Here is a 25108-nt window from a genome sequence, read left to right on the forward strand (position 1 = left end):
TTGAAAGTAAAAGAAAAGGCTTTATTCAGCACCAAAAAAAAAAAAAAAAAAAATTAAAAAGAGACTATGTACAAAGACCAATGGCCAGTCCATTTCTCAAGTCCAAGGGTGGACGTAGGGGACCGCGTCCACCCCTACCTTGCCTTCACAAAGGAACCTCAAGTTTTGTCGACTGGGGGGGCATCATCTGTGGCAGGACCAGGCACCGCAGGGACATGAGGGGGATGGGTAGGTGTGGTGGATGCAGGGGTGGATGTCTCCACCACAGGGGGTGGGGCAGCGCCAAAGGTGGAGGTGAGCTCGGTGCTGCACACTGCTGCTAGGGCCTCCATCCTAACCCCTGCTCCTGAAGATACCCCAGGGCCATCGGAGGGTGTGGTGGGCAAGGGATGGGGTGCAGCGCTCTTGGGGGAGGGGGTGGACAAGGTGGGGGACCCAGCTCACCCATATAGGTCTCCTTGGGTGAGAGTTTGGCAGGGGAGCTAATGGGAGTGGTTTTGGAGGAACAGGGTTGTGAGGACTGCGGACTGCGACTGTGGCTGCGTGTATGTCGTCTACCCCCATCCCCCTGAGTGTGCATGCCAGGAGGTGTGTGCTGTGCCTTACTTGGGGGTGTGCTGGATGTGTCTGGTGGGGTGCGCGCCCGTGACTGTCTGGGTGTGCGTTGGGCAGGCATGGGAGATGGCTGTGTGGATGGGTCCAGGGTAGGGGGGGACGGAGCGCTGCAGGAGAGAAACTGCTGCCGTCAGGGAAGAGTCCATGGACCGCAGAAACCTGCGTTGGTCAGACATCGTTGCTGACATGCCCTCCATGAACGACAACATCTGTGTGAGCAGTTTAGTGTGTCCATGGAGGACATTCAGCACCGATGCCTGCCCAACCTGCAACTGCCGCAGTATGTCCACAGACTCTTCACTGAGGGCAGCAGGGGTGACAGGGGCAGGGGGTGCGGTGCCTGGGCCGAAGGAGACATGGTGGGACTCTGCACGGACAGAAGGGACGGGAGCAACTGGGAGGGCGGAGATGGTAATGGAGGAGGCGGGGACAGATTGGGGATGCTGCTAGTTGGTGTTGCAGCCTCCATCTCCTCAGGGAGGTCAGCCTCGGACCCGTCGGCGTCATAGCTGCTCTCGCCTCCAGACAGGTCCTCCGACTGACTCCCCTCGCCCTCCGTGCCACTGGCTCCTTCTGACTCCCCAGCACTGGTGGCACTGTCGCTGGGTCCCTCCTCCAGGTCCATGTAGGTGTCTCCCTCGGTTGCGGATGATGATGCTGTGGGCAAGGAGAAGAAACCGAAATGCATCAGTCACCTGTATACATCTGACACATGAGCACAAGAACAATTGGTCACAGTGCATATCAGGCAATGCATCATGAGTAACAGCTAGATAACTCCGCACATATGTAAGCCCTGTACTGCCCAGTTGGTAGACCCACTATGCCACTTGGACACCAGGAAAAAAAGAACACAAAAGGCCACAACTTGAATGAGAAATACACTAAGAAGCTAGTGTCTATGAACCGGTGAGCACAGCAATACAATGAAGTCATGCCACCTCTTGTTTACCCTGAAAGAAACAGTAGTGGTGCACCCAACGTAAACTGACACACCTCAATCCTCAAGGTGTCACCACACTCAGAGACCTATAAGTACTTTGGGACACAAAACGGAAAAATGTTGCTACCTTGGGACTCACAATACTTTACACAATCTACATGTTTTTAATGTGCCAATTCGCCATTTCGTGAAAACAACACTCATGTGCCTGCATGAAATATGTCGCACAAGGCAGTGCACACAAAAGTACATTTACACTGTCATTGAAGAAGCTGGCACCTTTTCTAAGAAGCCACTGTTAGAAATTAATGGTGTTGCAGGAAGTACATATACATGGGCCCACGGAGGTCTTGATGTCTTGAGACTCGTCAGTTTGTATCACCAACAATAAAGGAGTCTCACAAAATCAAGAGCACTGTGGGAACATGTATATGGAGAATCTGCAACACCATTTAATTCTAACAGTGGCTTCTTAGAAAATGTGCCAGTGTGTTCCATGAAAGTGGAAATGTTGTTTGGTGTGCACTTCCTTGCAAGACTTTTTTCATGCAGGCACATCAGTGTTCTCAACACAAATCATCAAATTTCCACATTTAAAACATGAAGAACTGTTGACAAGTGCTGTGAGTGCCAAGGTACAATTTTTTATGAGTAACAACTTGAATTATGTCAGTTGTCACATGGCCATCCGTCACTTGATTACACAGTTGGCTACACATATGACCTACTGCCTGTCATCTTGAGTGGCACACATGTCCACACCCAGGACAATGCATAAGCGAATGGGCCTGCAATTGGGTTGAAAAAAAGCCTAGCTGTACTGTGGGGACACCCTCATGGCAAGCCAGAATGTACACACAGATGTCAGCACACAAAGTCCACACAGCGTTGCATCTGAACCACACAGAGTGGCAAAAAATGTATGAGCAGGAATCATGTTTTTAAAAAACTGACACACGAACATTAAGCACTGGCCAGCATCACAGGAGCACTGCACGGTGATTCTTTGTACAGCCAAGTCTCACACACAAGTCAGACCTGGCAATGAAAAATCAGGGTTACACATGTATGCCTCTCCCGCACACCCCACCCCATGCCTGAGTCAATGTGATTGATACAGATCAAGCAGTGACACCTCTTATTCAGGGTTACAATAACTGTGCTGGAAAAATAGCTTCATTTACACAACATCACCTCGTGGGGCTGGCAACAAATATTTGTGACAAACAACCATCAACAGATTGTTGTGAATAGCCACACAAGCACTGCCCAGTGTGAGTATGCACAAGCAAAATGGTGTATCCCTGTCCAGTGGACACATGTAGCACACATTTGCAAAATACTAACTAGGCCAGGGAACAATGCCACAGAGGCAGACCTATGCTGAACCCACAGAGAATGTGCACAGTGTTGGATGACACACATGATTAGGAGGCCAGGGTGTCTCAGGGGACTGTAGTGGGCACACTGCTCCGTGGTCCAGGAATGAGCTGACTGTACCATGTTCAACCGTCATGGCAATATGCATATCTCCCACTCATGCACATCATGTCTGAGGCCACAACATTGGTCATGCATGCTGCAAGGGTGTTCAGTTGAAAGCTCACACTCCTATGTTGAGAATCATCATCAGTGACAACAAATATGGACCCCAACATAGTGAACAGGTCATGGCACAGGCAAGGTACCAACACAAGTCACAGACCACCCTCCCACATGATGCAGAAAGCAATGTGCACTTAGATTTACTGGCACCCTATATTAGGGGTGGGCGGAATTTGCGAAATCCACTCTCGCAAATTATCGTGAAAATGTTTAAAATTATCGCAAACAAGCGGAAATATCGCGAAGATGCAGAAGTTTTTTTCCCGCATGTTCGCGAGATCTTCTGCATGGTTGCGGGTCGCCAACTTACCCATCTGGTTGCTCGCGGGCGCGGCCATCTTGTTTTGAGTTGTCTCGCGGTGCATGATCGCGAGAAGAAAGACGTGATCACGCGACGCATGACGTCACTGCAGGTGCGAACTGTCGCGAGACAGCGCAAATGGCTAAAAACAATACATCTCATGGAGAACGTGACCGGATCAAGAAAACTTGTCGGCGAACATAGAGATTCAGGTAAGGCGATCGCGCGCGCGCGAGAATGTATTATTTTACAGCGCGAGCAAGAAACAAATTATCGCCAAGCTGCGGAAAGCGGAAATTTTGACATTTTCGCGCTCTCCGCGGAACGCGAAAATGTCAAATTATCGCAATTTCCGCGAACGGAACGAAATTTTAGCCCAGGCCTACCCTAGATGACCATGTGCAAATGTGATTATACACAGACCAGGGGACACATGTCAAGGAGGGGAAGGGATGAAAAAGAGCACCAAGTGACATTGGGGAACCGAAAAGGCACTGCACATATTAACTCTGGGAGTGTATCCAGGCTACAGAGCACTTCCAAAAGCTGGCGACACATAACACGACAAACAGCCATGTACCTACCCCCTCCTTGCTGCAGTCTCTCCTGTCACTGCCTATCGAGCTCAGGGAATACCACCGCCAGGACACGTCTCATGTGGGGGGGGGTCAGGCGTCGGCGGCGGCCGTGGTGGCGAGGACTGTTGAGCCCCAGCTGGACCTGGGCGATCTGCCGGGTCAAGCACCGGATGTCCTGCCACCTCTTGCGGACCTGTGGCAGCTGCCGACTACACTCCCCCTCAGATCTCACTGCCTGACGATGTTTTTCCAGATCACCACCTTCTCGTAGGCAGTTACCTGTCAGGATGACAAAGTGACACAACATCAATACACCTGCTCCATGTCCCAGAGACACACATTTGAACATCATTGAAATGTTTAACAGGGCATAGGATGCAGACAGGAATTACATCATACACAATATGAAATTGGCCTGTGTGCAAGCCCCAATGCACTACATGGCATTGAAAGTCAACAGGTTGGCATGAGGGTGCGACACACTCACTGATCATGCCACACACTGTGCAGCACATGCAACAGCAGGCTGAAGGCTAGCACGTGCCAAGCAGTCACATGTCCCACTCCACTGACGCACCATCAGCATACTAGACAGACACACCCAAGCACAGATCACTCACCTGTCATTGACAACAGCGGATACAACCCTCACTCTGCACATGTGCCACTTGCCAGTGGGGTGTCACAGGTGTCATGCTAGCTCTGCAAGTCAGACACACAGCACGGCTTACTTGTCACATCAGATGGGTTTATCTGTTGCCTCCTCCATGCAGCTGTGGTGCAACACTTCACATAGACACTCACCCACATGACAAGGAACATTCACACACATCAATGTCCGTGAGGTCGTACACATCATTTGGACACTCTCACCACAGGTCCACTCAACTCATACACATCTGTAGGTACAGTCACCTGTCACACCGGGGGGACCACTGAATCACCTCAGGACAATAGGAAAAAAAGCCACCGAGGATTTGCCAGGCTGAAAGTGTCATGCACTATGCAGTGAAAGTCACAGTAAGCACAATGCAAGTGAGGAGTGCACACAGGAACTACATCATGCTCTGCATGAGAGACTTCAACATGTCCCCCCCTGGGACCCACTCTAAACAACATTGTCCACCTGGATACAATATTGACAGTCACACAACAGGTGCATAGGCAAAGGTAGTGGACTCAGTACTCACCTGCTCCCCTGGTCTCCCATACAGCTTGGTGTACTGTGGGAGGAGGACGTCCAGCAAGGCCTCATTCTCCTCCTGGGTGAATGGCTGGGCCCTCTCCACAGTACGTGACATGGTCCAGAGGAAACAGAGACAGCAGCAGTGTGGTCGACTGGAAAGTTGTGCAGGCAAGTGCCCTCTCATGGGTTCTGGCTGCCTTATATCTGTCTTGCTGAGGGGCATTCAATTAGAGGAGTACATAGTGATTGGTCAGACTCATTCGCATCCTACGTTTACTCCAATACCTTTAAACATACACCAATGACAGCATTCGCATCGTTCAAATTTTGATCATCATGTCAAGTCGACAACCACTTTGCAACATTGTATTTTGTGGCCAACTGACTCTTCCAGGACACATGATAGACACTTTTCAACTGAAAACTCTGTCTCCATGACAACCATCATGCATTTAGGGCCTAATACTGGTCCCTTATGTGTCCCCTATGTAATTTTGAAATCCACACACAGGTACGGTGCGTTTCACACGTACCCCTACGGCACAAGTACAATGGTGAAACGAAGCGTACACACGCGATGATAGCTGGTGTATGGTGCGTTTCACACGTACCCCTACGGCACAAGTACAATGGTGAAACGAAGCATACACACGCGATGATAGCGGGTGTACGGTGCGTTTCACACGTACCCCTACGGCACAAGTACAATGGTGAAACGAAGCGTACACACGCAATGATAGCGGGTGTACGGTGCGTTTCACACATACCCCTACGGCACAAGTACAATGGTGAAACGAAGCGTACACACGCGATGATAGCGGGTGTACGGTGCGTTTCACATGTACGGGTACGCACTAGTTCACACGTACGGGTACGGAATAGTAGTACAGTGCGTTTGACACCTACGGGTATGCACTAGTTCACACGTACGGGTATGCACTAGTAGTACAGTGCGTTTGACACCTATTGGTACGCACTAGTTCACACGTACGGGTATGCACTAGTAGTACAGTGTGTTTGACACCTACGGGTACACACTAGTTCACACGTACGGGTACGCACTAGCAGTACAGTGCGTTTGACACCTACGGGTACGCATTTCACACGCTTACAATGGTAATACAGGTGCACACATGCCAGGAATGGAGGGCTACGAGTCGCACAAGGATGTCCATCAAGTACTTGTCATTGCATACTGTCATGTGCAGGCCCTAGGTGTGGCAGCCAGTGATATTGCACAGCTCATCTCATCTAGTTGCACAATTGATGTGTGATGACCTGTGGACACATGTCATGTGTGATGGGGCACTATGTGGCACACATCACCTTGCCACTTGCCACATGTGTGTCTGTAGTCCAACTGTGTCATGCACAGCAGCAGTGGGATGGCACAGTCATCACCACCCGCACCTGTCTGCTGATGCCAGGGACAGGGACACTCTATCAACTGACATGTCACGATCTGCGTGCCCCTTTGTGACTATGTCAGGTGTGTGTCATGTGTTCCCATAAGCTTGATGTCAGTGTTCCGTCAACTGCATCTGCTGTTGGTGCATCCAACATGGGTCTGTGTGGAGATGGGCATGGAACACATCTACGCACACCATGCCACATGTGGATTCCCACCGCTGTAGGGTCTGTGTGCATCGGACATCATATTTTCCCAGTCATACATGTCTGCGTTGTCTCAATGGCTGTGTCTTTCTCTTGTCACGTGTACCCCTTCATCGCAATGTGTTTGATATGTACATTTGACATTCCATGTGACCTGTGCGTGTGCCTTGCAGTCAGCTGTGTGGATGAGATGACATCCTTCCAATGCAGCTATATTAGTGTGTGTCACTCTGGTGATATCTGTGGCTCTTCACTCAGACTGGCCACCAACTCATTTCAGGGCATGTCATGTAGACTTGACAATCAACAGGTGTATCTGGCTTTTTGTAGGAATGCCAGCAAACTGGCATATGTTTCCTGTATGTAATGCACACACCCGACTCCATAGTTACCTGATGTGTATTAGCAGTGTAGCATGTGCTATGTTCATTGACATTGATATAGGCAGACTTTCAATCTTCATTCTTACAAACAATGTCTTGCAGGGCACAGCCTGTCCCAAGAACAATGCCAGACTTGGTTGCCATGAGGGAACGTGCCTGCATCCGCCGTTACAGATTCACTCGCAAGTTGATTGAGGACTTGACAGACAAGCTGGCACCACACCTGCAACCGCGACACAGGTATCCTACTGCACTGACCCCCAAGATGAAGGTGATGGTAGCCCTACTTTTTTTTGCCACAGGTACGTTTCAATTCACCATAGCTGATGTTGGTGGCATGTCACAGACAATGTTCAGCCCTGTCCTGCGTGATGTTTTAGCAGCCATGTTGGAGCACCTTGATGAATTCATCCAATTTCCTACTCCTGAGTAGTTGACAGATGTCAAGGGTGATTTCTATGCTCTGGGAGGGATGCCCCATGTCATTGGGTCCATTTATGGTACACATGTGGCTTTGGTACCAACACAGGCACAGGAACAAGCCTATCGCAATAGAAAACATTACCACTCGATAAATGCCCTTGTGGTGTGTCTTGCTAACATGCTGATTTGCCATGTCTGTGCACGCTTTCCAGGATCAGCACACAATGCCTACATCATGAGGCGTAGCAGGGTGCCACAAATGATGCTGTGGCTGCACAACGAACGAGCATGGCTTGTTGGTGGGTATACTCTGTTTGTCCTGTGTGTTGCAGTATCTTTGGCTCTTACGGCATCTCCTGACCCACTTTTTGACATGATGTTTCCATGTAGGGAACTCTGGCTATCCCAACGTGCTATGGCTGCTGACACCTCTCCGCAGCCCAAGAACTGCTGCAGATCACCGGTACAACAATGCACACGGGCAGACCAGGCGAGTGATTGAGAGGACGTTTGGACTCCTGAAGAGCCAATTCCGGTGCCTGGACAAGACAGGTAGGTCCCTCCCTTATGCCCCGGAGAGGGTCTGCCGAATCTTCCTTGTGTGCTGCATGCTGCACAACATGGCAGTTGAGAAGGCAGTGCAACTCATCCTGGATCCGGATGAGCAGGAACATCCACCCGTGGAGAATCAAGGGCTTGCTCACGAGGCTAGTGATGAGGAGGAGGAAGATGATGATATCCGGAGTCAGCTCATTCACAACTTCTTCTCATAATGGTGAGTCACTGGGTATGAGTGTTGAAGCTTGTAGCATTGAGTGGCATGTGTTGCAATGTGTGTGTCCAGCTGACTGAATGCAAAGTGACTTTGATGTGTATTCTGATGTGTCACTCTAGTGATGATGTCATGCCACACAGTTTTGCGGAGAGACTTCCTTTGAAATTTACATGTGTCCAACATTGTTCATGTTTTGTAAATGTCCATGTGTGCGGCGAGATTTGTTTTAGGTGACTTCTTGTGTGTCTGTCATTCCCAGGTTTTTGTGCATGTTGTCTGCTCGTGTCATCGTTCTCCTTCTGCCATTCCTCATGAGGATTGCAACGTGTGCTGAATCAGCGTTACATGCATGGACATGTGAAAATGTCAGTTTGGGTAAGGATTGCAGCAAGGCTTTTTGGTGGTGGTACAGGTTGGGAATGTGTGGGCCTGCTTCTGTGCATGTTGTGGTACCATGCATACATGTCTTCTCATCATGGAGCATATAACATGTAGCATCACTCCCATGACATGATAGTCACCCTTCTTGACAGTCATCTGTAGTGGAGTGTGGCGTCTGATGAAGGCATCAATGTGTGTAAACCTTGCCTCTGAAACATTGCGGATGCTACGGGTGGACATAGTGTGGGACATCACAACCACAGGCTCTATGGGGAATTGCAGCCTCTCCGGGTGCAGCAGGATGTGTTTGGCTCAACCCCTTAACTTGTGTGCCAGTTCATTGGGATTGACATCATCCGTGTCGTGAAGGGGGGGTCCAGCGTATGTCCCACATGTTCTGTCAACTGACCTGTGAGTCTGTTCACATGGATGCATTTCCCTTTGTTTGTGTATGTGGAATAAAGGTGTTCACCACAATCCAAAGTGCCTCATCTCTGTCACTGCAGCTCTCTTGCCAGTTTGCATGCGTCATCTATGGGATACTTGTCAAATATTGAGCATATGTGTATGTGTACTTCGGCAACATGCATGCAGTTCTTCATGCTAATAATATCTATTGTGCATGAAATCCCTGGTTGTGTATGTATTTGTGCGGGACGTGAACACATGCTGATGGTGTGTCTCCTGTGCGCAGCTCTGCATTTTGTTGCCTGACCCTGTGGCCGTCATTTTTGGTGATTGGTCATACATTTTCTCTTAGTGACCCATGAGTAACCTGACACTCCTTCCTTTACATACACCTGTTGCCCTGTGCCTTTCTGACCTCCTTGTCTTTGTGTGCTTTTTTTTGCCTAGTTTCTCACCCCTTCTGCCTGCTGCTGCCTCACCTGCGGCACCACCCCGACGAGTGCCCTGATTCTGCAACCCACATGCCTCAAAAATGCTCCTCCCTTCCCCCTACACCCATTCTTAATGCAGCCAGCAGCTTGTCTGTGCCACTGTTGTGCCAACGCCGTGCCAAAGGCAGGACCATCTGCGCCTGCAATGTGCACAGTGCACGAGCCTCTGGTCTTTGCATGACCCACATCACACAACAGGCTCATGCTGCAGCCAACTTCCAAGCAATGTCCTCCAGACAATCATCCGCCTGCTATCAGGCAACCCCTAAGCGCACACACGACACCTTCGCATGCTGAGTGTGCAACTCCAACTGCCTACACAGCGCTGCCCAGCCTACCAGACCCTGTCAGAACAACCAGGTCATATGCCTCCTACTCCACACCCGCTCTGTCCACCAGCACGCCATTGGACTCTGTTACCTCCTCAACACAACAGCCCCACACATCACCTTTATGACAGTAACCTGGACATAAGCATCCTCAGTACACAACTTCTTCATTGCCATCTCAGACGGATAAAAGATCACCCGCAGGGACGACACCAACAATCACGGAGGATGAATTGCAATTTATTCACAAGTACACCCTCAGAGTCACAAATCAGAGTTTGCAGCAACTCCTTGGCAACCCTCAGAGTAACACTCATCTACAGATCTCCAGGCCTACATCCACAATTGCGCTAAGCCATAAACACGTACATCTGCACGCAAGCCCTCACCTCCACAGGCTACATGTGGCTGGGGTAACTTCTGGATGGAGGAGAACCACACCACCATCCATCATTGGTCCATCAACATTTTAATCGACGTCTCCGACAAGCAACACACTGCCCCATACCCCGCTAACGATCCCCCAAAGATGCTTGATGTAAGTCACCACAGACAAGCTGTGTGGGACACTCAAAACAACACCAACACAACACCCTGAAACCTCACGCACTGGATCAGCAACTGATCCAACAATCTTGCCACATTGACGGACTTTCCTGTGAAGCACAACAACAGTTAAGGCACCTGGGACAAGGCAGACCTACTGGACTCCTACAGACCTAGCCGGACTCTTGTGCAAACCTTGCAACACAAAGAGCCATCATTTACCTTACATGCCTGGAAAAGACCACACTCAGACATCACCATATCATCAGCAAGGACAAGTGGAGATCCTTCAGATAGTGCCGAGACACCAAAACACACGACATCAAGGAGCTCATCAGCATTGTGAGTGAACTGACAGCAGATCTCCATCCAAGACACCCCACCCTTGCAAGGCAGATCACATCCCTTGCAACTTTGTACCACTGCTAGCTCATCGCCATACACAACAGCCTTGGCACACAGAGGCAGACATCACTATTATCCGCAGGACAAACCCCCCTCAGGTTCTGGACTCCCGTCAGCAGCAAGTACACCACCTGGCTCATGTGCACCATCCACTCTGGCTCTCCATCAGGCCCCTTCCCACACAACATCTCAACCACATCATTCCCCATCCTTGAAGCCCACATCCAGCGTGTCATGAATGTCTCCTTTGAGTTAGCCACATTCCATGGGTGCTGGAGGCATGCAGAGACCCAAGCCCTTCTTAAACAACAGACGGCAGTACCGCAGGATCTCCTGGTACATCACCCTGCTTCCCTACCCAGCAAATGTCATCCGGAAGACACTCAACAAGCAACTGACAAATTTCCTCCACGCAACCAGCTCCAGGCAACCAGCACCAGACCATATTCCACAGTAATCACACCACTGCAACCGGCATCATTGCCACCACCAACGACAACTTTGCCCTGCTCAACAATGGTGAGCCCACCCCCCTTGACCTCTCAACGGCATTGTATAACATGTGCTAACACACTGTCAGCTCACACATCTCCAACACTGGTATCCAGAGGAGGGCCCAGGATTAAATCAGAGAGTAGCTCACCAGAAAGGCCCAGGGAGTCAGCCTCCACCCTGCATCATGTAGTACACTGGGGTCATGTGGCACATGCCCCAGGGCTCTTCTCTCAGCGTGACGATCTTCAATGTCTCCATGACCCCCCTCTCCACCATCACATGCGCACACGACCTCATCATCATCTCGTATGCCATTGACACCCAGCTGCTCCTCAAACTCACCAAAGAGCCAGCCATTGCCAGATCCAAACTTCAAGAAAGCATGAGATCCGTTGACAAATGGCTGAACATCAGCCACCTGAGGCTGGACTTGGACAGGACTGAGGTCATCATCTGAGGATTGTCCCCTTACGGCTGGGTCAACTCCTTGTGTCCCACTGGTCTGGGCACTGCACCAGCACCCAGTGGCCACGCACGCAAGCTGGTGTTCTTCATGGACCCATCGCTCACAATTACCATGCAACTCACCACCATCTGTACCTCATGCTGCAACACCCTCTGCATGCTGCAAATGATCCACAGATAGATCCACTACAAGGCAAGACAGACCGTCCCCCAGGTCCACGACACCAGCCGGCTCAACTACAGCACCGGCCTCTACGTAGAACAACAGCAAAACTGCAGGAGAACTTGTCCACATCCAGGGTGCATCTGCACACCTCATCTTCAACATCCCCAGCCCCATCACCGTCCACCTGAGATAGTTAGAATGGCTCACTGTCTGCTGCAGGATCACCTTCAGACTCCTCAACCACACTCAGGAGGCAGTCCACAACCTCAGACCCAAAACAAACCTTGGACGTCTGTCATCCAACACCCCGTTGGCCCAACTTCATGCAGCCCACCTTGCCCTGGCCACCATTCATCACATCTACATAAAAACTGCATGCAGGAGATTGTTCTCCCACCTCGCCAAACAGACCTGGGACTCCCTCCCCGGGCACATCAACATGACCCATGACCTCTACACCTTCATGATACTCTTCCAAATTGGTCTGTCTGAGCAGTATTGCAAGCACCCCCTCAGCAGCTTGAGGCCATCACGGGTGAGTATTGGGCTCCATGTCTGTATTTGGTGATTTATTGAGACACATGTGTGCCTCGACCGGACTCAGATCCAAGTGTATGGATGGGTGGAGTTAGTTCCACACTCAGGCATACTTTGACATATCCCCACATGTATGTTGTGGACTCATGCTAAATGACTGCAACATAAAATTTCACGTATTAAGTATTTAATTATAGCTCTGGGGCGTGATTTGTGCACTGAAAAAGGTGCAATGCAGGGACCATAGAATCCAACGTTCACAGGGGGAGATGGGATCCTTGCCATTGGAAGTCATCAGAGTCCAGACCACAGTGTTTGGCATCATTAGTCAGACTGTGACCAGCAGGTCCATGTGGCAGATGATGTCAGTCAATGAGGTGATGCTGTCGCACATGAAGGCCAGGTGCCAGGCCAGGTGACCTGGGAGATGTGGATGTGCCACTGCCTCTCACGGTCTTTTCCGTGGACGACCCACCTTCCTCGGGGGACCCTCAGATGCAGGCCTTGACGATGCTTGGGACGCTCCGTCGGACGAATCCTCCTCCTCCTCCCTCCCTGTGGCTGGTGGTGGTCTTTGCCTGGTGGCACAGGGAGGGTTGCCCATGTTGTCGGCGATCCAACGGAGTGAATGGCTTATGTCCCTTTGCACCGCCAGGAGCTCAACCAGTCTTGCCTCCATCCGTCCTTGGTGTTCTTGTTGACTGGCGTGTTGCTGGGCCTGCTGGTTCTTGATCTCTGCGAGGGTCACCACTACCTGGCTGATCTCCCTGGTGTCACGCCGGTATGCCTCCATGATGTTGTGTATGTGTGACATACCGGTCCCTTCAGCTGGTTGGTCAGGTTCTCGCCTCCGCCTGCCTCCACTCCCACCACCCCTGCCCACACGAGCCTGGCCTGCCGTTGTGGGCACATCGGGTCTACAGGACCCCTGAGGGATGGCAGTGGCGGTGTTGTCTGCCTCCTCCTGGGTGCCCGGCGCTCCTTGTCCCTCCTGGTCAGACTGGCTCAGTTGTTCACTGCGGGCAGGGCTCCTCGCTGTCTCCTGGGATGTGGCAGGAATGGGGGTGGTGGTTGGCACAGATGGTCCTGAACCAGGTTCTGCAGGGGCTTGGACACCAGAGGGTCCAGGTCGGTCGGGGTCATCCGCGGAGTGTTGAGAGGCGTCGCTGGCGGTGGGATCAGGTTCCTCCCGGGCCAGGGATCGTGAATCTTCACCCCCATTGTTGGGGGTAGATTCATCATGTTGCCCTGTGTGTGAGAGACAGACAATGTTAATGCTGTTTCATGCATGTATCATACACATTCAAGTTGGTACTGTTCCTCTGGGTAGTTGTATGTGCCTAACATTCTCCTCAATGTTCACTTGTGGATGGGTATGTTGCGGGGGACAGATTGATATGTTTTCCTGAGTCTTTGACATGTAGATTTTTGGCTTGGATGCTTCGTCGGCTATGTATTGGTGTTGTTGTGTTACATGTCCATTGTGACAGTGGGTAAATCCATTGCCTGTCCCGGGGGTGTCTGCTTGTGTAAGGATTGTGTGTGACAGGGCCTGCTGGTGGGTGTACTGTGATTTGGCACTGGGGCTCCCAGGTGATGTAGCTGTCCCCCCATGGAGCATGCTGCCATGACAGTGAGTGTGAGTTCCTGTCCTAGATATCTGACCTTGTTGTCTTGGTGTTTGTGTTTGCACTGGTCACAGGAGGGCCTTGTGCTGCCTACACCCGGGCCGAGTGTGAGCTATCTTGTCAGTACTGTCCCAATCCCTGTGCATTGCGCATGGTGCATGGGTATGTACCTGGGCCATATGGGATGAGGGCAATTGTGTCTGATTTGGAGCTCAACAATGTGTTTTGTGCCACCCACCCTCCCAGCATACCGGACATCCATTCTTGGGTTGCTGCTTCGTGTAGCATGGAACATAGCATGGCCTTGCTTTCTCAATGGAGCATACACATGTTAGTGGCATTAGCTTTATTTTTGACTGTGGTTCTGGCCGGTGAGGGCTTGGGGGTAGTTGCGTGCATTTGGTGTCGTTGGGGTGTGGATGCCATTACCCCCATGTTACCTAAGTTGTTTGTGTACTCACCAGGTTCTGGAAGTCCTTGCAGTCCATGTACTCCCACCGGCGGAAGCAGGGCCATCACCTTCTCCTCCCAGGGATGGAAATGTACTGGTCTGCGGGGCCCACCACCTCCAGTGATGTTGCTCTGGGCATAGTCATCATTCATTTTGTGCTTGACCGCCCTCCGCAGATCGTACCACCTGGCTTGGCATTCATTCCTGGTCCTTCTGATGGGTGCAACAGCATTCACCCTACCGACGATCCTCTGCCACAGGCGTGTTTTTTCAGCTATGCTGGTCTGTCTGACCAATGTTCCAAACAGCTGTGGCTCGACTCTGATGATTTCATTGACAAGGATGTCCAGCTCCTCCCTTGTGAACTTTGGATTCTTGTCTGTGGGCATGGTGTGGGGTGAGGGTGTGGATGGTTCTGGGTGTGTGGGTCTGAATGTGACGGTGTGGGTCTGAATGTGAAGAGGGGGTATGTGTGAAGGAGGTTGTGTGAAGGTGTATATGTTAAGGTGGATGGGTGCAGTTGTTGGTGTGTGCTCTCTAGCTGCAGTTGTTGGTGTGTGCCCTCTAGCTGCAGTTAGTCTGTTGCAAAGGCTCATGGTTTGTGTGTGCGGGCCCTTTTTATTGGTCCATTTGTGGGTGGGCCTCAGTTTTAATTTTTGGTGAGTGTGTTAAAAGTGGTGGTTGTGAGTTTGCCCCTCTGTTTGCCTGTTTGGATGTGTCCAGGTCAGTCATTTTCCTTGTGCTGTTTAACAGTGTCTGTGGTTCAGTACGGTACAGGGGTACGAGTCGTACAGGCACACACCCCCATGCGTTGTGTATGTACGGTGCGTACACCGCCATTGCTATGTACGGTGCGTACACCGCCATTGCGTATGTACGGTGCATACACCGGCATTTTCGTATGCACGGTGCGTACACCGACATTGCGTATGTACGGTGCGTACACTGACATTGCGTATGTACGGTGCGTACACCGACATTGCGTATGTATGGTGCGTACACCGACATTGCATATGCACGGTGCGTACTACAACATTGGTGCGTACAACAACATTGCGTATGTACGGTGCGTAATACAACATTGGTGCGTACAACCACATTGCATATGTACGGTGGTTACACCAACATTGCATATGTACAAGTCATTCCCCGTGTACGGGACGTTTTCCGTACGGATCGTAAACCAGAAAGCCGGTCCGGATTGTACTTGTACGCTCGGACTGTATTTTTACGATTTGTACGGAAAAGTGTCCGGGTCCGTCTCGTACAATTTTTCCCGCTACAATTCGTACGGATCAGGCCGATCCGTATGTACTTTTTCCCGTACGAATCGTACTTCACGGGTCGGACGTGACTTGTGCGATTCGTATGGAAAAAATACAGATACGAGTCGTACGGAAAAAAAAATACAGGATCGGAATCGACCCCTATGTGTTAATTTCTCTTTCTAGGTCTAGGGGGACCCGCCATCGTTCACATATACAGTATATCTGTGTTCATATCTAACCTATGTCGCTTAGAGGCTATTCACCTTCTCGGTCAATGGTTACAGCTAGGGGCGTGGCCTATGTAGGCTAGGGAAATTAGGAGGAAGTTGGGATGTGCTAAATCAGTGCATTATTAAAATGACACAGCACAGTTATGTCTCAGGCGTGTGAGGAGCCTGGATTACCCAGTGTCCCTGGGACATTTGTCGAACGTCAGTATGAAAATCTGCTGATATACAATCCCTTTAGTGTGCTCAGTGGCAGTGAATGAACACCGTTCCTCGGGCCCTGATGATATTGCCAAAACATCAGAGACAATTAATCTTGTTTGGCCAGTCAGAGAAATTGGGTCTTAACATGAGAAACTGAATTTAATAATGCTCTAAGTGACTCAAACCAAGAAAGGTAATCGGTGAATTTAGACACATTTTTATACCTTTAATGACAACAAGTCAATTATTTTAGACAGTAAGGACCCCCCACAACAAGAGGAGTAGGACGGAAATCAGCTGACCTGACTAGTGCACCCCTGCTCAGAGGACAATGCCCCCCAGTGACATCAGCTGCACTCAGAGGAACAAAGCTGTGATGGTTAGCCTAGGGGCACTGAGGTGTCGCCTCCCACTAAGAGTAGGTGGGGAGAGTATTCACCAAGGTACTCTGTGATAAACGCACATCACTGATATGGGATGTAGGCTTAATACAAGCCGGTATTGGTCTCTAATAATAAGGAACACAGCAGCTACAAAGTAACTATCCAGGTGACTAGAAGGGTCAATTTCTGATATAATAATATGATACAATAATACATGAGTGGAGGGTGAGCCCTCTAATTATTGCCTCTAGGCTCCCATATCAGGACATCATATCATTATTAAACCTGAATGCCCAATGTTCTAGGGGGCAGATTTATGACGACTGGCGCATCCCTGCATATCAGCAGGGATGCGCCAGTTATTATGCGCCACAGCTGCGGCACCATGGATGCGCCGCATTTATAATGCGGCGCACCATGGGGCAAAAACGGCACAGATGCGTGACGCATCTGTGCCGAAAAGTGGCGCATTGCTGGAGTTGCGTCGCAAGCGCGACGCAGCTCCAGCAATAATCTGGGAGGCCCTATCTGTACAATGCTGCGTCAATCCTTACGCCTGCTTCAAGCAGGCGCAGGGTTTTGACGCAGCATGGGCCTAAAAGTGACTGAGTGAAATCTTGTAGATTTCACTCAGCCACTTTTAGGAGGCGTTCCTGCGCCGGAACGCCCCCACCTGCCCTGGAACGCCTACATGTGGCGCAGGGCTTTACAACGTGACGCATCTGGGAGATGCGTCACGTTTGTAAATACCCCGCACCATGGCGCAGGATTTGCGCCGCTGCTGCGTCACAAAAGTGACGCAACGGCGGCGTAAATGAGGCGCAAGTGCAACATAAATCTGCCCCTAGGTTCTTGGGTCAATTGGTGGGAGTCATGGTGGACCTGAAAACCAGGTTCATGAAGTATTTGTGCTGGGAAGAGACATGATAAGTCATATCACCATCATTGTCACTTGGCCCCACTTCGATACATCATCGCTGTTTTTTGTTAGATTAGACTAGGGGCATAGCTTCGGGGGGGGGAGAGGTTTGATATGTTACACCCTCCTAATAAATGTATTTTCTGAAAACTAGTTAGGTACAGGTGCTTTCAGTCGCGCATAAGGTGTCTGTCGAATTTCACCTGTGATTTCTGCATGCACACACTGTGTCTCATCTCTGTTTAAAAGGCCTACAAAATGTTGATTATTTTACTAAATATTGTGTTTCTCTCACTTAGTACCAATCCGTATTCCTCTCCCTTTTCGCTGTCCCTTGGGCCTCTCATGCTCCGTGCTTGTCGCATAATGTATTTAACATTATATGTCAGCCTGATCATCAGGAAATCTGAAGCCACCACCCCCCAATCTTACAGACCAAGCTATGTCCCTGGATTGGACACAAACATTTCCTTCTTTATTTGATTTAATTAAAGTCACATTAGCCTTCAGGGTACTTCCCAAATGCCCCAAATTAATGAGGTGCGTCTGCCTCCCTAACATGAGCTGTATTTGTAGGCTGCAGTGAATACAAGATTGATGGCTTTCATGCAGGACAGCCTTTATCACTCTTTTCTTCAAGCCTACAAAGCTTGACACTAGTTTAAAATCTTTATTTCGGTTGTAAAACCATAAAAGATACACACATATGCCTCCTTGACAGTAGAACTCAGGATACAGTTAACAACAGATAAAAGTATTCGATACACCAAGTTCTAGAAGTCAAGTATATCATATTATAGATTGTAGACACAAGAAGAATCACTAAAAAAAAACATCATTTACTATGTGTTATCGTATTAAAAATAGATAAAAATAGATAAAATTAGAGTAAAGTGCAAGTACATTAGTAGCTAACAATCTTTACCATTATTACTCTAAAACATTCATTAGAGGCCCTTTTGCCCTTATCCATTAAAATGAAAATGATAGAATGTGTCAAATAGACTTTTAAAAAGAAAGTTAAGAACAGAATCCTGAAAATGTGAACGCCCCGAGGTCATAGGATTTTTACTGCAATTAGGCCATAACGCTAGGAAAAGTAGACAGTAGCCTTCGCATAGTAGCCCAGAACTGGCCAAGAAATATTGCGACTGCGCATACAAAAAGTGGTCTTGTATCTGATCTTAGGTTACGTAGGGCTTCGAGGTGGCTAGTGGTCCCCATCTGTCTACATAAGGGCACCAACCAATTCCATCTTAATCAAGCATATGCGGGACATACAAAGAAAACGTGGCCTACAGTTTCATTTGGGTTTGAGCAGGACGGGCAGCCCTTAGGCTGGCTGTTATTGTTTAGCCAAGCATTAATAGGTGAACAGCCATACCTGAACTGCATATACAGTTTCCTGTCCCCAGGCTCCTTAATGATATCAAAATATTTCTCAAGATGTTTAGAGAATTTTATGTCTAAAAAAACACATTGGTAAGGCTACCATGGTGAATCTTCGAGTAGGTGATCTGATCTACCCATAACCATTATTGATGTTTTATTAGGTCCTTTGAGTACAATGGTGGGGACTAGCAGACTCATTTGGGAGACCAGTTGCTGCCCGGATGGTATTAAAATGTTTTATCCACCCAATTTTTTTGTTTCTGTCTAAGGAAGAGACTTCATTAAAAGCAGCAGCATAAGGGGCCAGGTCGGGAGTAGTAACCAGCCTATGCCAGAAAAGCAAGGGGCTCAAACTCGCTTGCTCGTGTATTGACCTAACTTCCAGGTCCAAATTCAACGGAAGGAGGGGGGTACTTTGAGTTAGGGATACAAAACTCCTAAGAAACTTATTTTCCACTAATGTTAATTTTCTTGCATCCGCTAAACCCCACAATTCTGCCCCATAGAGCGCACTGCTCACAACCTTTGAACTAAAAGTTTAAGGGCTGGGGCTACGGTCTTGGTATATGATAAGCAAATCTCGTGCTGCAAGACCCCTTATAGCTGTGAGAATTTTAGGGACGCCTTGTTCAGAGGATTATTCCAGGTCATACTGTCAGCCAGCGTTATGCCAAAGTACTCAAAGGAACTAACCCTCTCTAATGGGACATTGTCTAAAACCAGGTTTCGTTGAAACGTTTTACGAGGATTCAATATCATCAACTTGGTTTTAGTGGTGTTAATGACCAGACCCCTCACATCACAGAAGGCCTTAAATTGGTCCAGAAGCTTTTGGAGGCCCATAGGAGTTTTGGATACCAAAGAGTATCATTTGCGAACAGCAAAGTAGCTATTTTCTGGTTTGCCAATGAGGAGGCATCGGCCGGAGTAGGACATAAACGGTCGACAATCTGATTAACATAAGGGGAAAAGAGAGTAGGGGCCAGGGCACACCCTTGGCGTACCCCATGTCGGATCTTGATTGGGTCAGTAAGTTGCCCCTGATTACCCATGCACATGCACAAAGTTATCGTCGTGCAACCTTACCAAAGGTTCTAAGATTTCGAGGGGCATTCCCATATTCATGAGGGTTTGCCAAAGTAGATCCCTGGGGACTAGGTCGAAAGTGGTTTTGAGATCTATAAAGACAAGATATAAACTACCTTTGCCCAACACAACCACCTTGCAATATAGCAAGACAAGGCGAAATGCCCGGTCAATGGTACTAGTCTTCCGTCGAAAGCCCACCTGCAACGTAGAGAGGATGTTCTTCTCATCCATCCAGGTTTGGATTTTAGATAAGAGCGAGCGGCAGAAGACCTGTTGGGCGCAATCTATCAAACTAATTGGACAGTAGTTGGCGGGCTTAGACCTGTCCCCTTTTTTAAAAATTGGGTTCACTTCAGCCGCCTTCCACGAGTCCGGAATGCTTCCTCCTCCGGCAATATCATTAGCCAAGTTCATGAAATACGTTGACCAGTTCGCCCTGTCAGCGTGAAAGAGGTCGCCTGGGATGCCTTCTGGGCCTGAAGTTTTTGCAGGTAAAATGGCATCTAAGGAACTCACGATCTCTTTTCTAGTAAATACAATGGTACACGGTTGAGCATCCAAGTTGGAGGGCATCTGAAAACTATCGGTAATATTACCTGTGGAATATAGCTCACTAAAATGATTGTACCATTCTATTGCCGGAATATTATTAGCCAGGGGAGGTGAGCGCTCAAAGTTTGTTTTAGCCACTAACAACCAGAAATGTCGAGGATCAGGGTGTCCAATGGCCTCCTCTAGCTCTTCCCGTCTCCCTTCGTCCCATTGTTTTTTGGCTTTACCCTGTACCTGTTTGTAAACCCTTCTGGAATCACATGTGCTTGTATTGTCCCTATTTTTAATTGCTACGGTCAATCTCGCTCTCGCTGACCTACATTCTTTATTATACCATGGGTTTGCTCCAAGGTGGCTACCACAAGAAGGGCTAAACTTTTTAATGGAGATATCGAAAAAGAGGCCAGTTGCTAAAAAAAATATTCTATGAAGGACACTACAGGTATTCTGTGTAAGTGGATCGCTGCTTGCTGTTTCTAATGTCACTAAGTGCTCGACTAGAGCTTCATTAATCTTTTGCATTTTGGATTTGTCTGCTAAAACCGTGGGCCATTTTAGCCGACGCTTATCATTTATGGCACTTAACTTCCTTGTGCATAATGGGACATTGGAATCCTGCCACTTGCTCCCCCATAGGTGACTAATAGATAAATGTAGGGAGTTATGGTCACTGTCACAGGCCTGGTGTATGATCATGTCCTGTACTCGGGGCCACAAGGTCAAATCCACTAATATGTAGTCAATCCGACTTGACCCATTTTTTCCTGAAAAGGTCATTCCACCACTTCTGTCGGAATTAGTTCGACCATTGGTGGCCCTAAGCCTGTATTCTAGGGATATTGCGTTCAATTGAAGGGCAGCATGTGACCATTTTTTAATTGGAGGTAATTCCAACGAAGGTACCCTCCAAGCTTCATCCTCCTCGGACACATCAATGGACTCAACCCAGTCAAGAGGTTCGAATGTAACATTAAAATTGCAACCGATTATTAGCGGGTAGCTGACATTCCTGTCTCCCAGTAAATTATCCAAAACAAGAAGAGTCGGAGAACTACCACCTCTAGTGCTCCTAGCATATACATTATACATATCGACAGTTTGTCCTTTCCCAGTGGCAAGCCTGATCCCCAAAATATCTGGATTGTTAGTAGCTCTTTTGCTTAACAATTCAGGGTATGATTTACCAAAATGAGTAACCCCCCTGACGCCCGTCCCACTTTGGCAGGTACTGCTGGTCTAAAAAAGGACTTAAACCCAGGGATATATATGGGAGTCTGACACCAGGTTTCCTGAAATAAACACATTTCCTGGCGAGAGACCAGATCCAGCCAATATGGACAGTTACGCTTTTTACTTATACCTGCCAGGTTCCATGACAGGATATTCATCATATCCACATTAACTATTTCTACGAGGACCTGGGGAGGGGGTTAAGCTTCCAACATGGGCACATCTTGGCTATCAATCCTTATGGCTGATTCACTAACCTGGATGCAAATATTCGCTGCCAATGATGAGTTAGAATTTTCAGGCTCTGCTAAAAAACAACACCTACGCTTTTGCTCAGCCGGACAAACCTCAGAATGTCGATAGAAAGGGACTGCAGGGGTCATGTGAACTGTACTAAAGATATTCTTTACTGTACTAGGAGAAGTAGGAATCGATCTGCAAGAGTGTTGAAGTAGGGGAAGCCGGGGTTACCTTGCTCACATTTGCATCTTGACAGGGGGGGACAGTCTATCTCAGCCTAATCTTTGTTGATGCCCTGGGATGGGATCTTGCTTCCAGGGCAATTAAATCATGCACTAGATGATTTGTAGTTAAAGTTAATTCAATTGCATCCACTGAGCTGTGGGCCAAGATGCACCTTTTAGCATGGATAATGTCCTCCCTTATTATGGATCTGCACCTCCAGGTCTGTCTCAGCCAATGTATAGCTTTATTTTTTAGGACTTCCCCACTCTCATATCTAATACAATTGGGGTCAACTTTAGGAACGTTAGTCAGGAAGATTGGAATTGGTAAAGAAATATCTTGCTTGCGGTAGAATACCTGGGATGCATAGGATGCCTCAGAAGCTTTATGATATATAGGTGCCCTCCTAAGGGTCTGCGGAACTAGCCTTGGCAGTGGGCCAGGTCCTACCTTGTCCCGGCCGCATTTTCCCTATCTTGCACTTTAAAAGGCCTATATTGCCCTGGTGGGGCACTAGTGGTTACCTTAGTACTCTGAAAACGGTGACGCTCTATGTCCGTAAGCAGTGTGTTTCGGTCATTTTGATTCCCATATATAACTTTCTGCCTCGCTATAGAACCAGCCTGGGTGGGAAAAGCATTTGGTGGGCCTGCTGGCATTGGACGTAATCCATTGCTATCTTCTATTCGTTGGTAGAGTTTAAAGACCAGTGAGGTTAAAGCCTCAATACTGGACTTTAGGGATGCTATTTGAGTCAAAAGGTCAGAATTTGAAGATGTAATGCCACTACTAGCTTCCCCTACTTCCTGCACGGTGTCTGGGCTTAAGATAATAGGCAGTGAAGGTGCGTGAATGGGAGCGGTGTTGTGCATGACTATAGGAGAGTCCTCAGCAACAGCAGCAAAACAATTGCTCAGTGGGATCTCTTCTGGTCCTCGTTTTTATGTTGGACAAGACAAACTATCCATATCCATCCCACTAGATATAACTGTATTGTGCTCAGCTGCAACTGTGGGCAATTTAGTTTTCTTAGAAGCAAGTTTGAATAATTTTGGGATGTTTCCATACCCAAAGACTGGGGACCTTATTGGATTATTGGAGAGAAGGGGTTTAATATGAGGATTTCCAGCTGTCGAGGGGATAGGGGCTGGAGCGGGTGATGTCAACAATTCCTCACAATCTGTGACAATGTTCTCTATACGGTCTAAGATTTCCTCGCCAGCCCCCCCTTCACTCTCTACACCTTTTATAGTTGCCAGGGGCCGTTTTATGAGACTTTTTTTACTTGCACCTCCTTGCCCTGCTTCAATCCCTTTCCGTTGCCCCACTACTACAACTAATGATCAACTGTGTGAATTCCCTGCACAATAGGCAGCTAGGACTACAGCGTAACACAACACTATACTGGAGCACCAGAGTCTGTAGGCACAAGGTCAAGAAAAAGTCAATGTCCCACTGAATTTGCCGGAAATGCAATATTAGGGAGTGTTCAAAGAGCCCCAATGATGGTATAAACAGTACCTTTTATGAATTAAGTTGAGTGAGATGCTCGACAGCTCTGGGGTCACGTTGTCGGGGGGTGGCCAGCCCAGCCTCTTACGGGTGAAGACGGGCAAGGACGGGCCCGCCCTTGGCCCGGGCTTGTCCCGCGCTGCGTGAGACTGGAGCCCTTTTCAGCGCATGATGAAGGTCGCGCTCCTCCCTCCTGGGAGAGCAGGAATCCTGGGACTTAGAGTCCCCAGCTGGTGGCGAGTTTTGGCGGCAGAAACCGTAGCGTTGCAGCGTCCCGCGCTGTGGGAGAATGGAGCGCTTTTCAGCACAGCATGAAGGTCGCGCTCCTCCCTCCTGGGAGAGCAGGACTCCTGGGACTTGGAGTCCCCAGCTGGTGGCGAGTTTTTGCGGCAGAAGCTGTAGCGTTGCAGCGTCCTGCGCTGCGGGAGACTGGAGTGCTTTTCAGCGCAGGATGAAGGTCGTGCTCCTCCCTCCAGGGAGAGCAGGAATCCTGGGACTTGGAGTTCCCACCTGGTGGCGAGTTTTGGCGGCAGAAACTGTAGCTTGACACATTCTTAGCATACACAGATCATAAACACTTGAAGCGGGTAAAGTTTAAGACCTCTATGCTGATGCTTACTATGTGAGACAGGATGGTGCTCCCAAACATTCTTGATACCTGAGCCTACTCTAGGTGGATAAATGCCCCCTCACATCTATTCATTCAATCTTTGAAGCTTACGAGGATTGCCTGGACCAAAATGCAACTTTTTTCATGAGGAATGTAGTCTGGACCCATACAATTCATTGCTTTATTCATATTTTTCTTGGATCTCCATCCCTGTTCATCTCAGGCTGCCAACTCTGGTTGTAGGCAGATCAGTACTTCAATGTGTGTTGACCTTATATCTGAATCACTTGCGGCACCTCAGCCGGCACAAATGGCTTCCAGCATTATGTTGCAACAGTACAAAGATGGCTGCACTTACAATATGAGTCTGAGACGCTCCAGTAGTAGTACTCACTTCTTTCTGAGGTGATCAGTGCTCCCGGTGTTGTAATCTGTCTGCTGAGTGGATATATATGTTGTGGAATGCCCGTACTCAAGGCAATAGAAGAGGTCTATTTTTAACGGAGTATCAATGCTTATTACTCATGCAGAA

At 48.8% G+C, this 25108-nt stretch overlaps 1 long non-coding RNA gene across 1 annotated transcript; it reads right to left on the bottom strand.

Moving 5' to 3' along the window:
* On the bottom strand, nucleotides 1-24366 carry LOC146854224 (uncharacterized). Its single transcript, XR_014980748.1, has 2 exons — nucleotides 23976-24366; nucleotides 1-1272 (listed from the first exon to the last, which is right to left on the bottom strand). It is a non-coding gene; the product is annotated as an uncharacterized LOC146854224 (long non-coding RNA).
* Between the last annotated feature and the right edge of the window lie 742 nt (nucleotides 24367-25108).

The sequence above is a fragment of the Triturus cristatus genome, chromosome 4_1 (genome assembly GCF_964204655.1).
Source record: "Triturus cristatus chromosome 4_1, aTriCri1.1, whole genome shotgun sequence".
Lineage (NCBI taxonomy): Eukaryota > Metazoa > Chordata > Amphibia > Caudata > Salamandridae > Triturus > Triturus cristatus.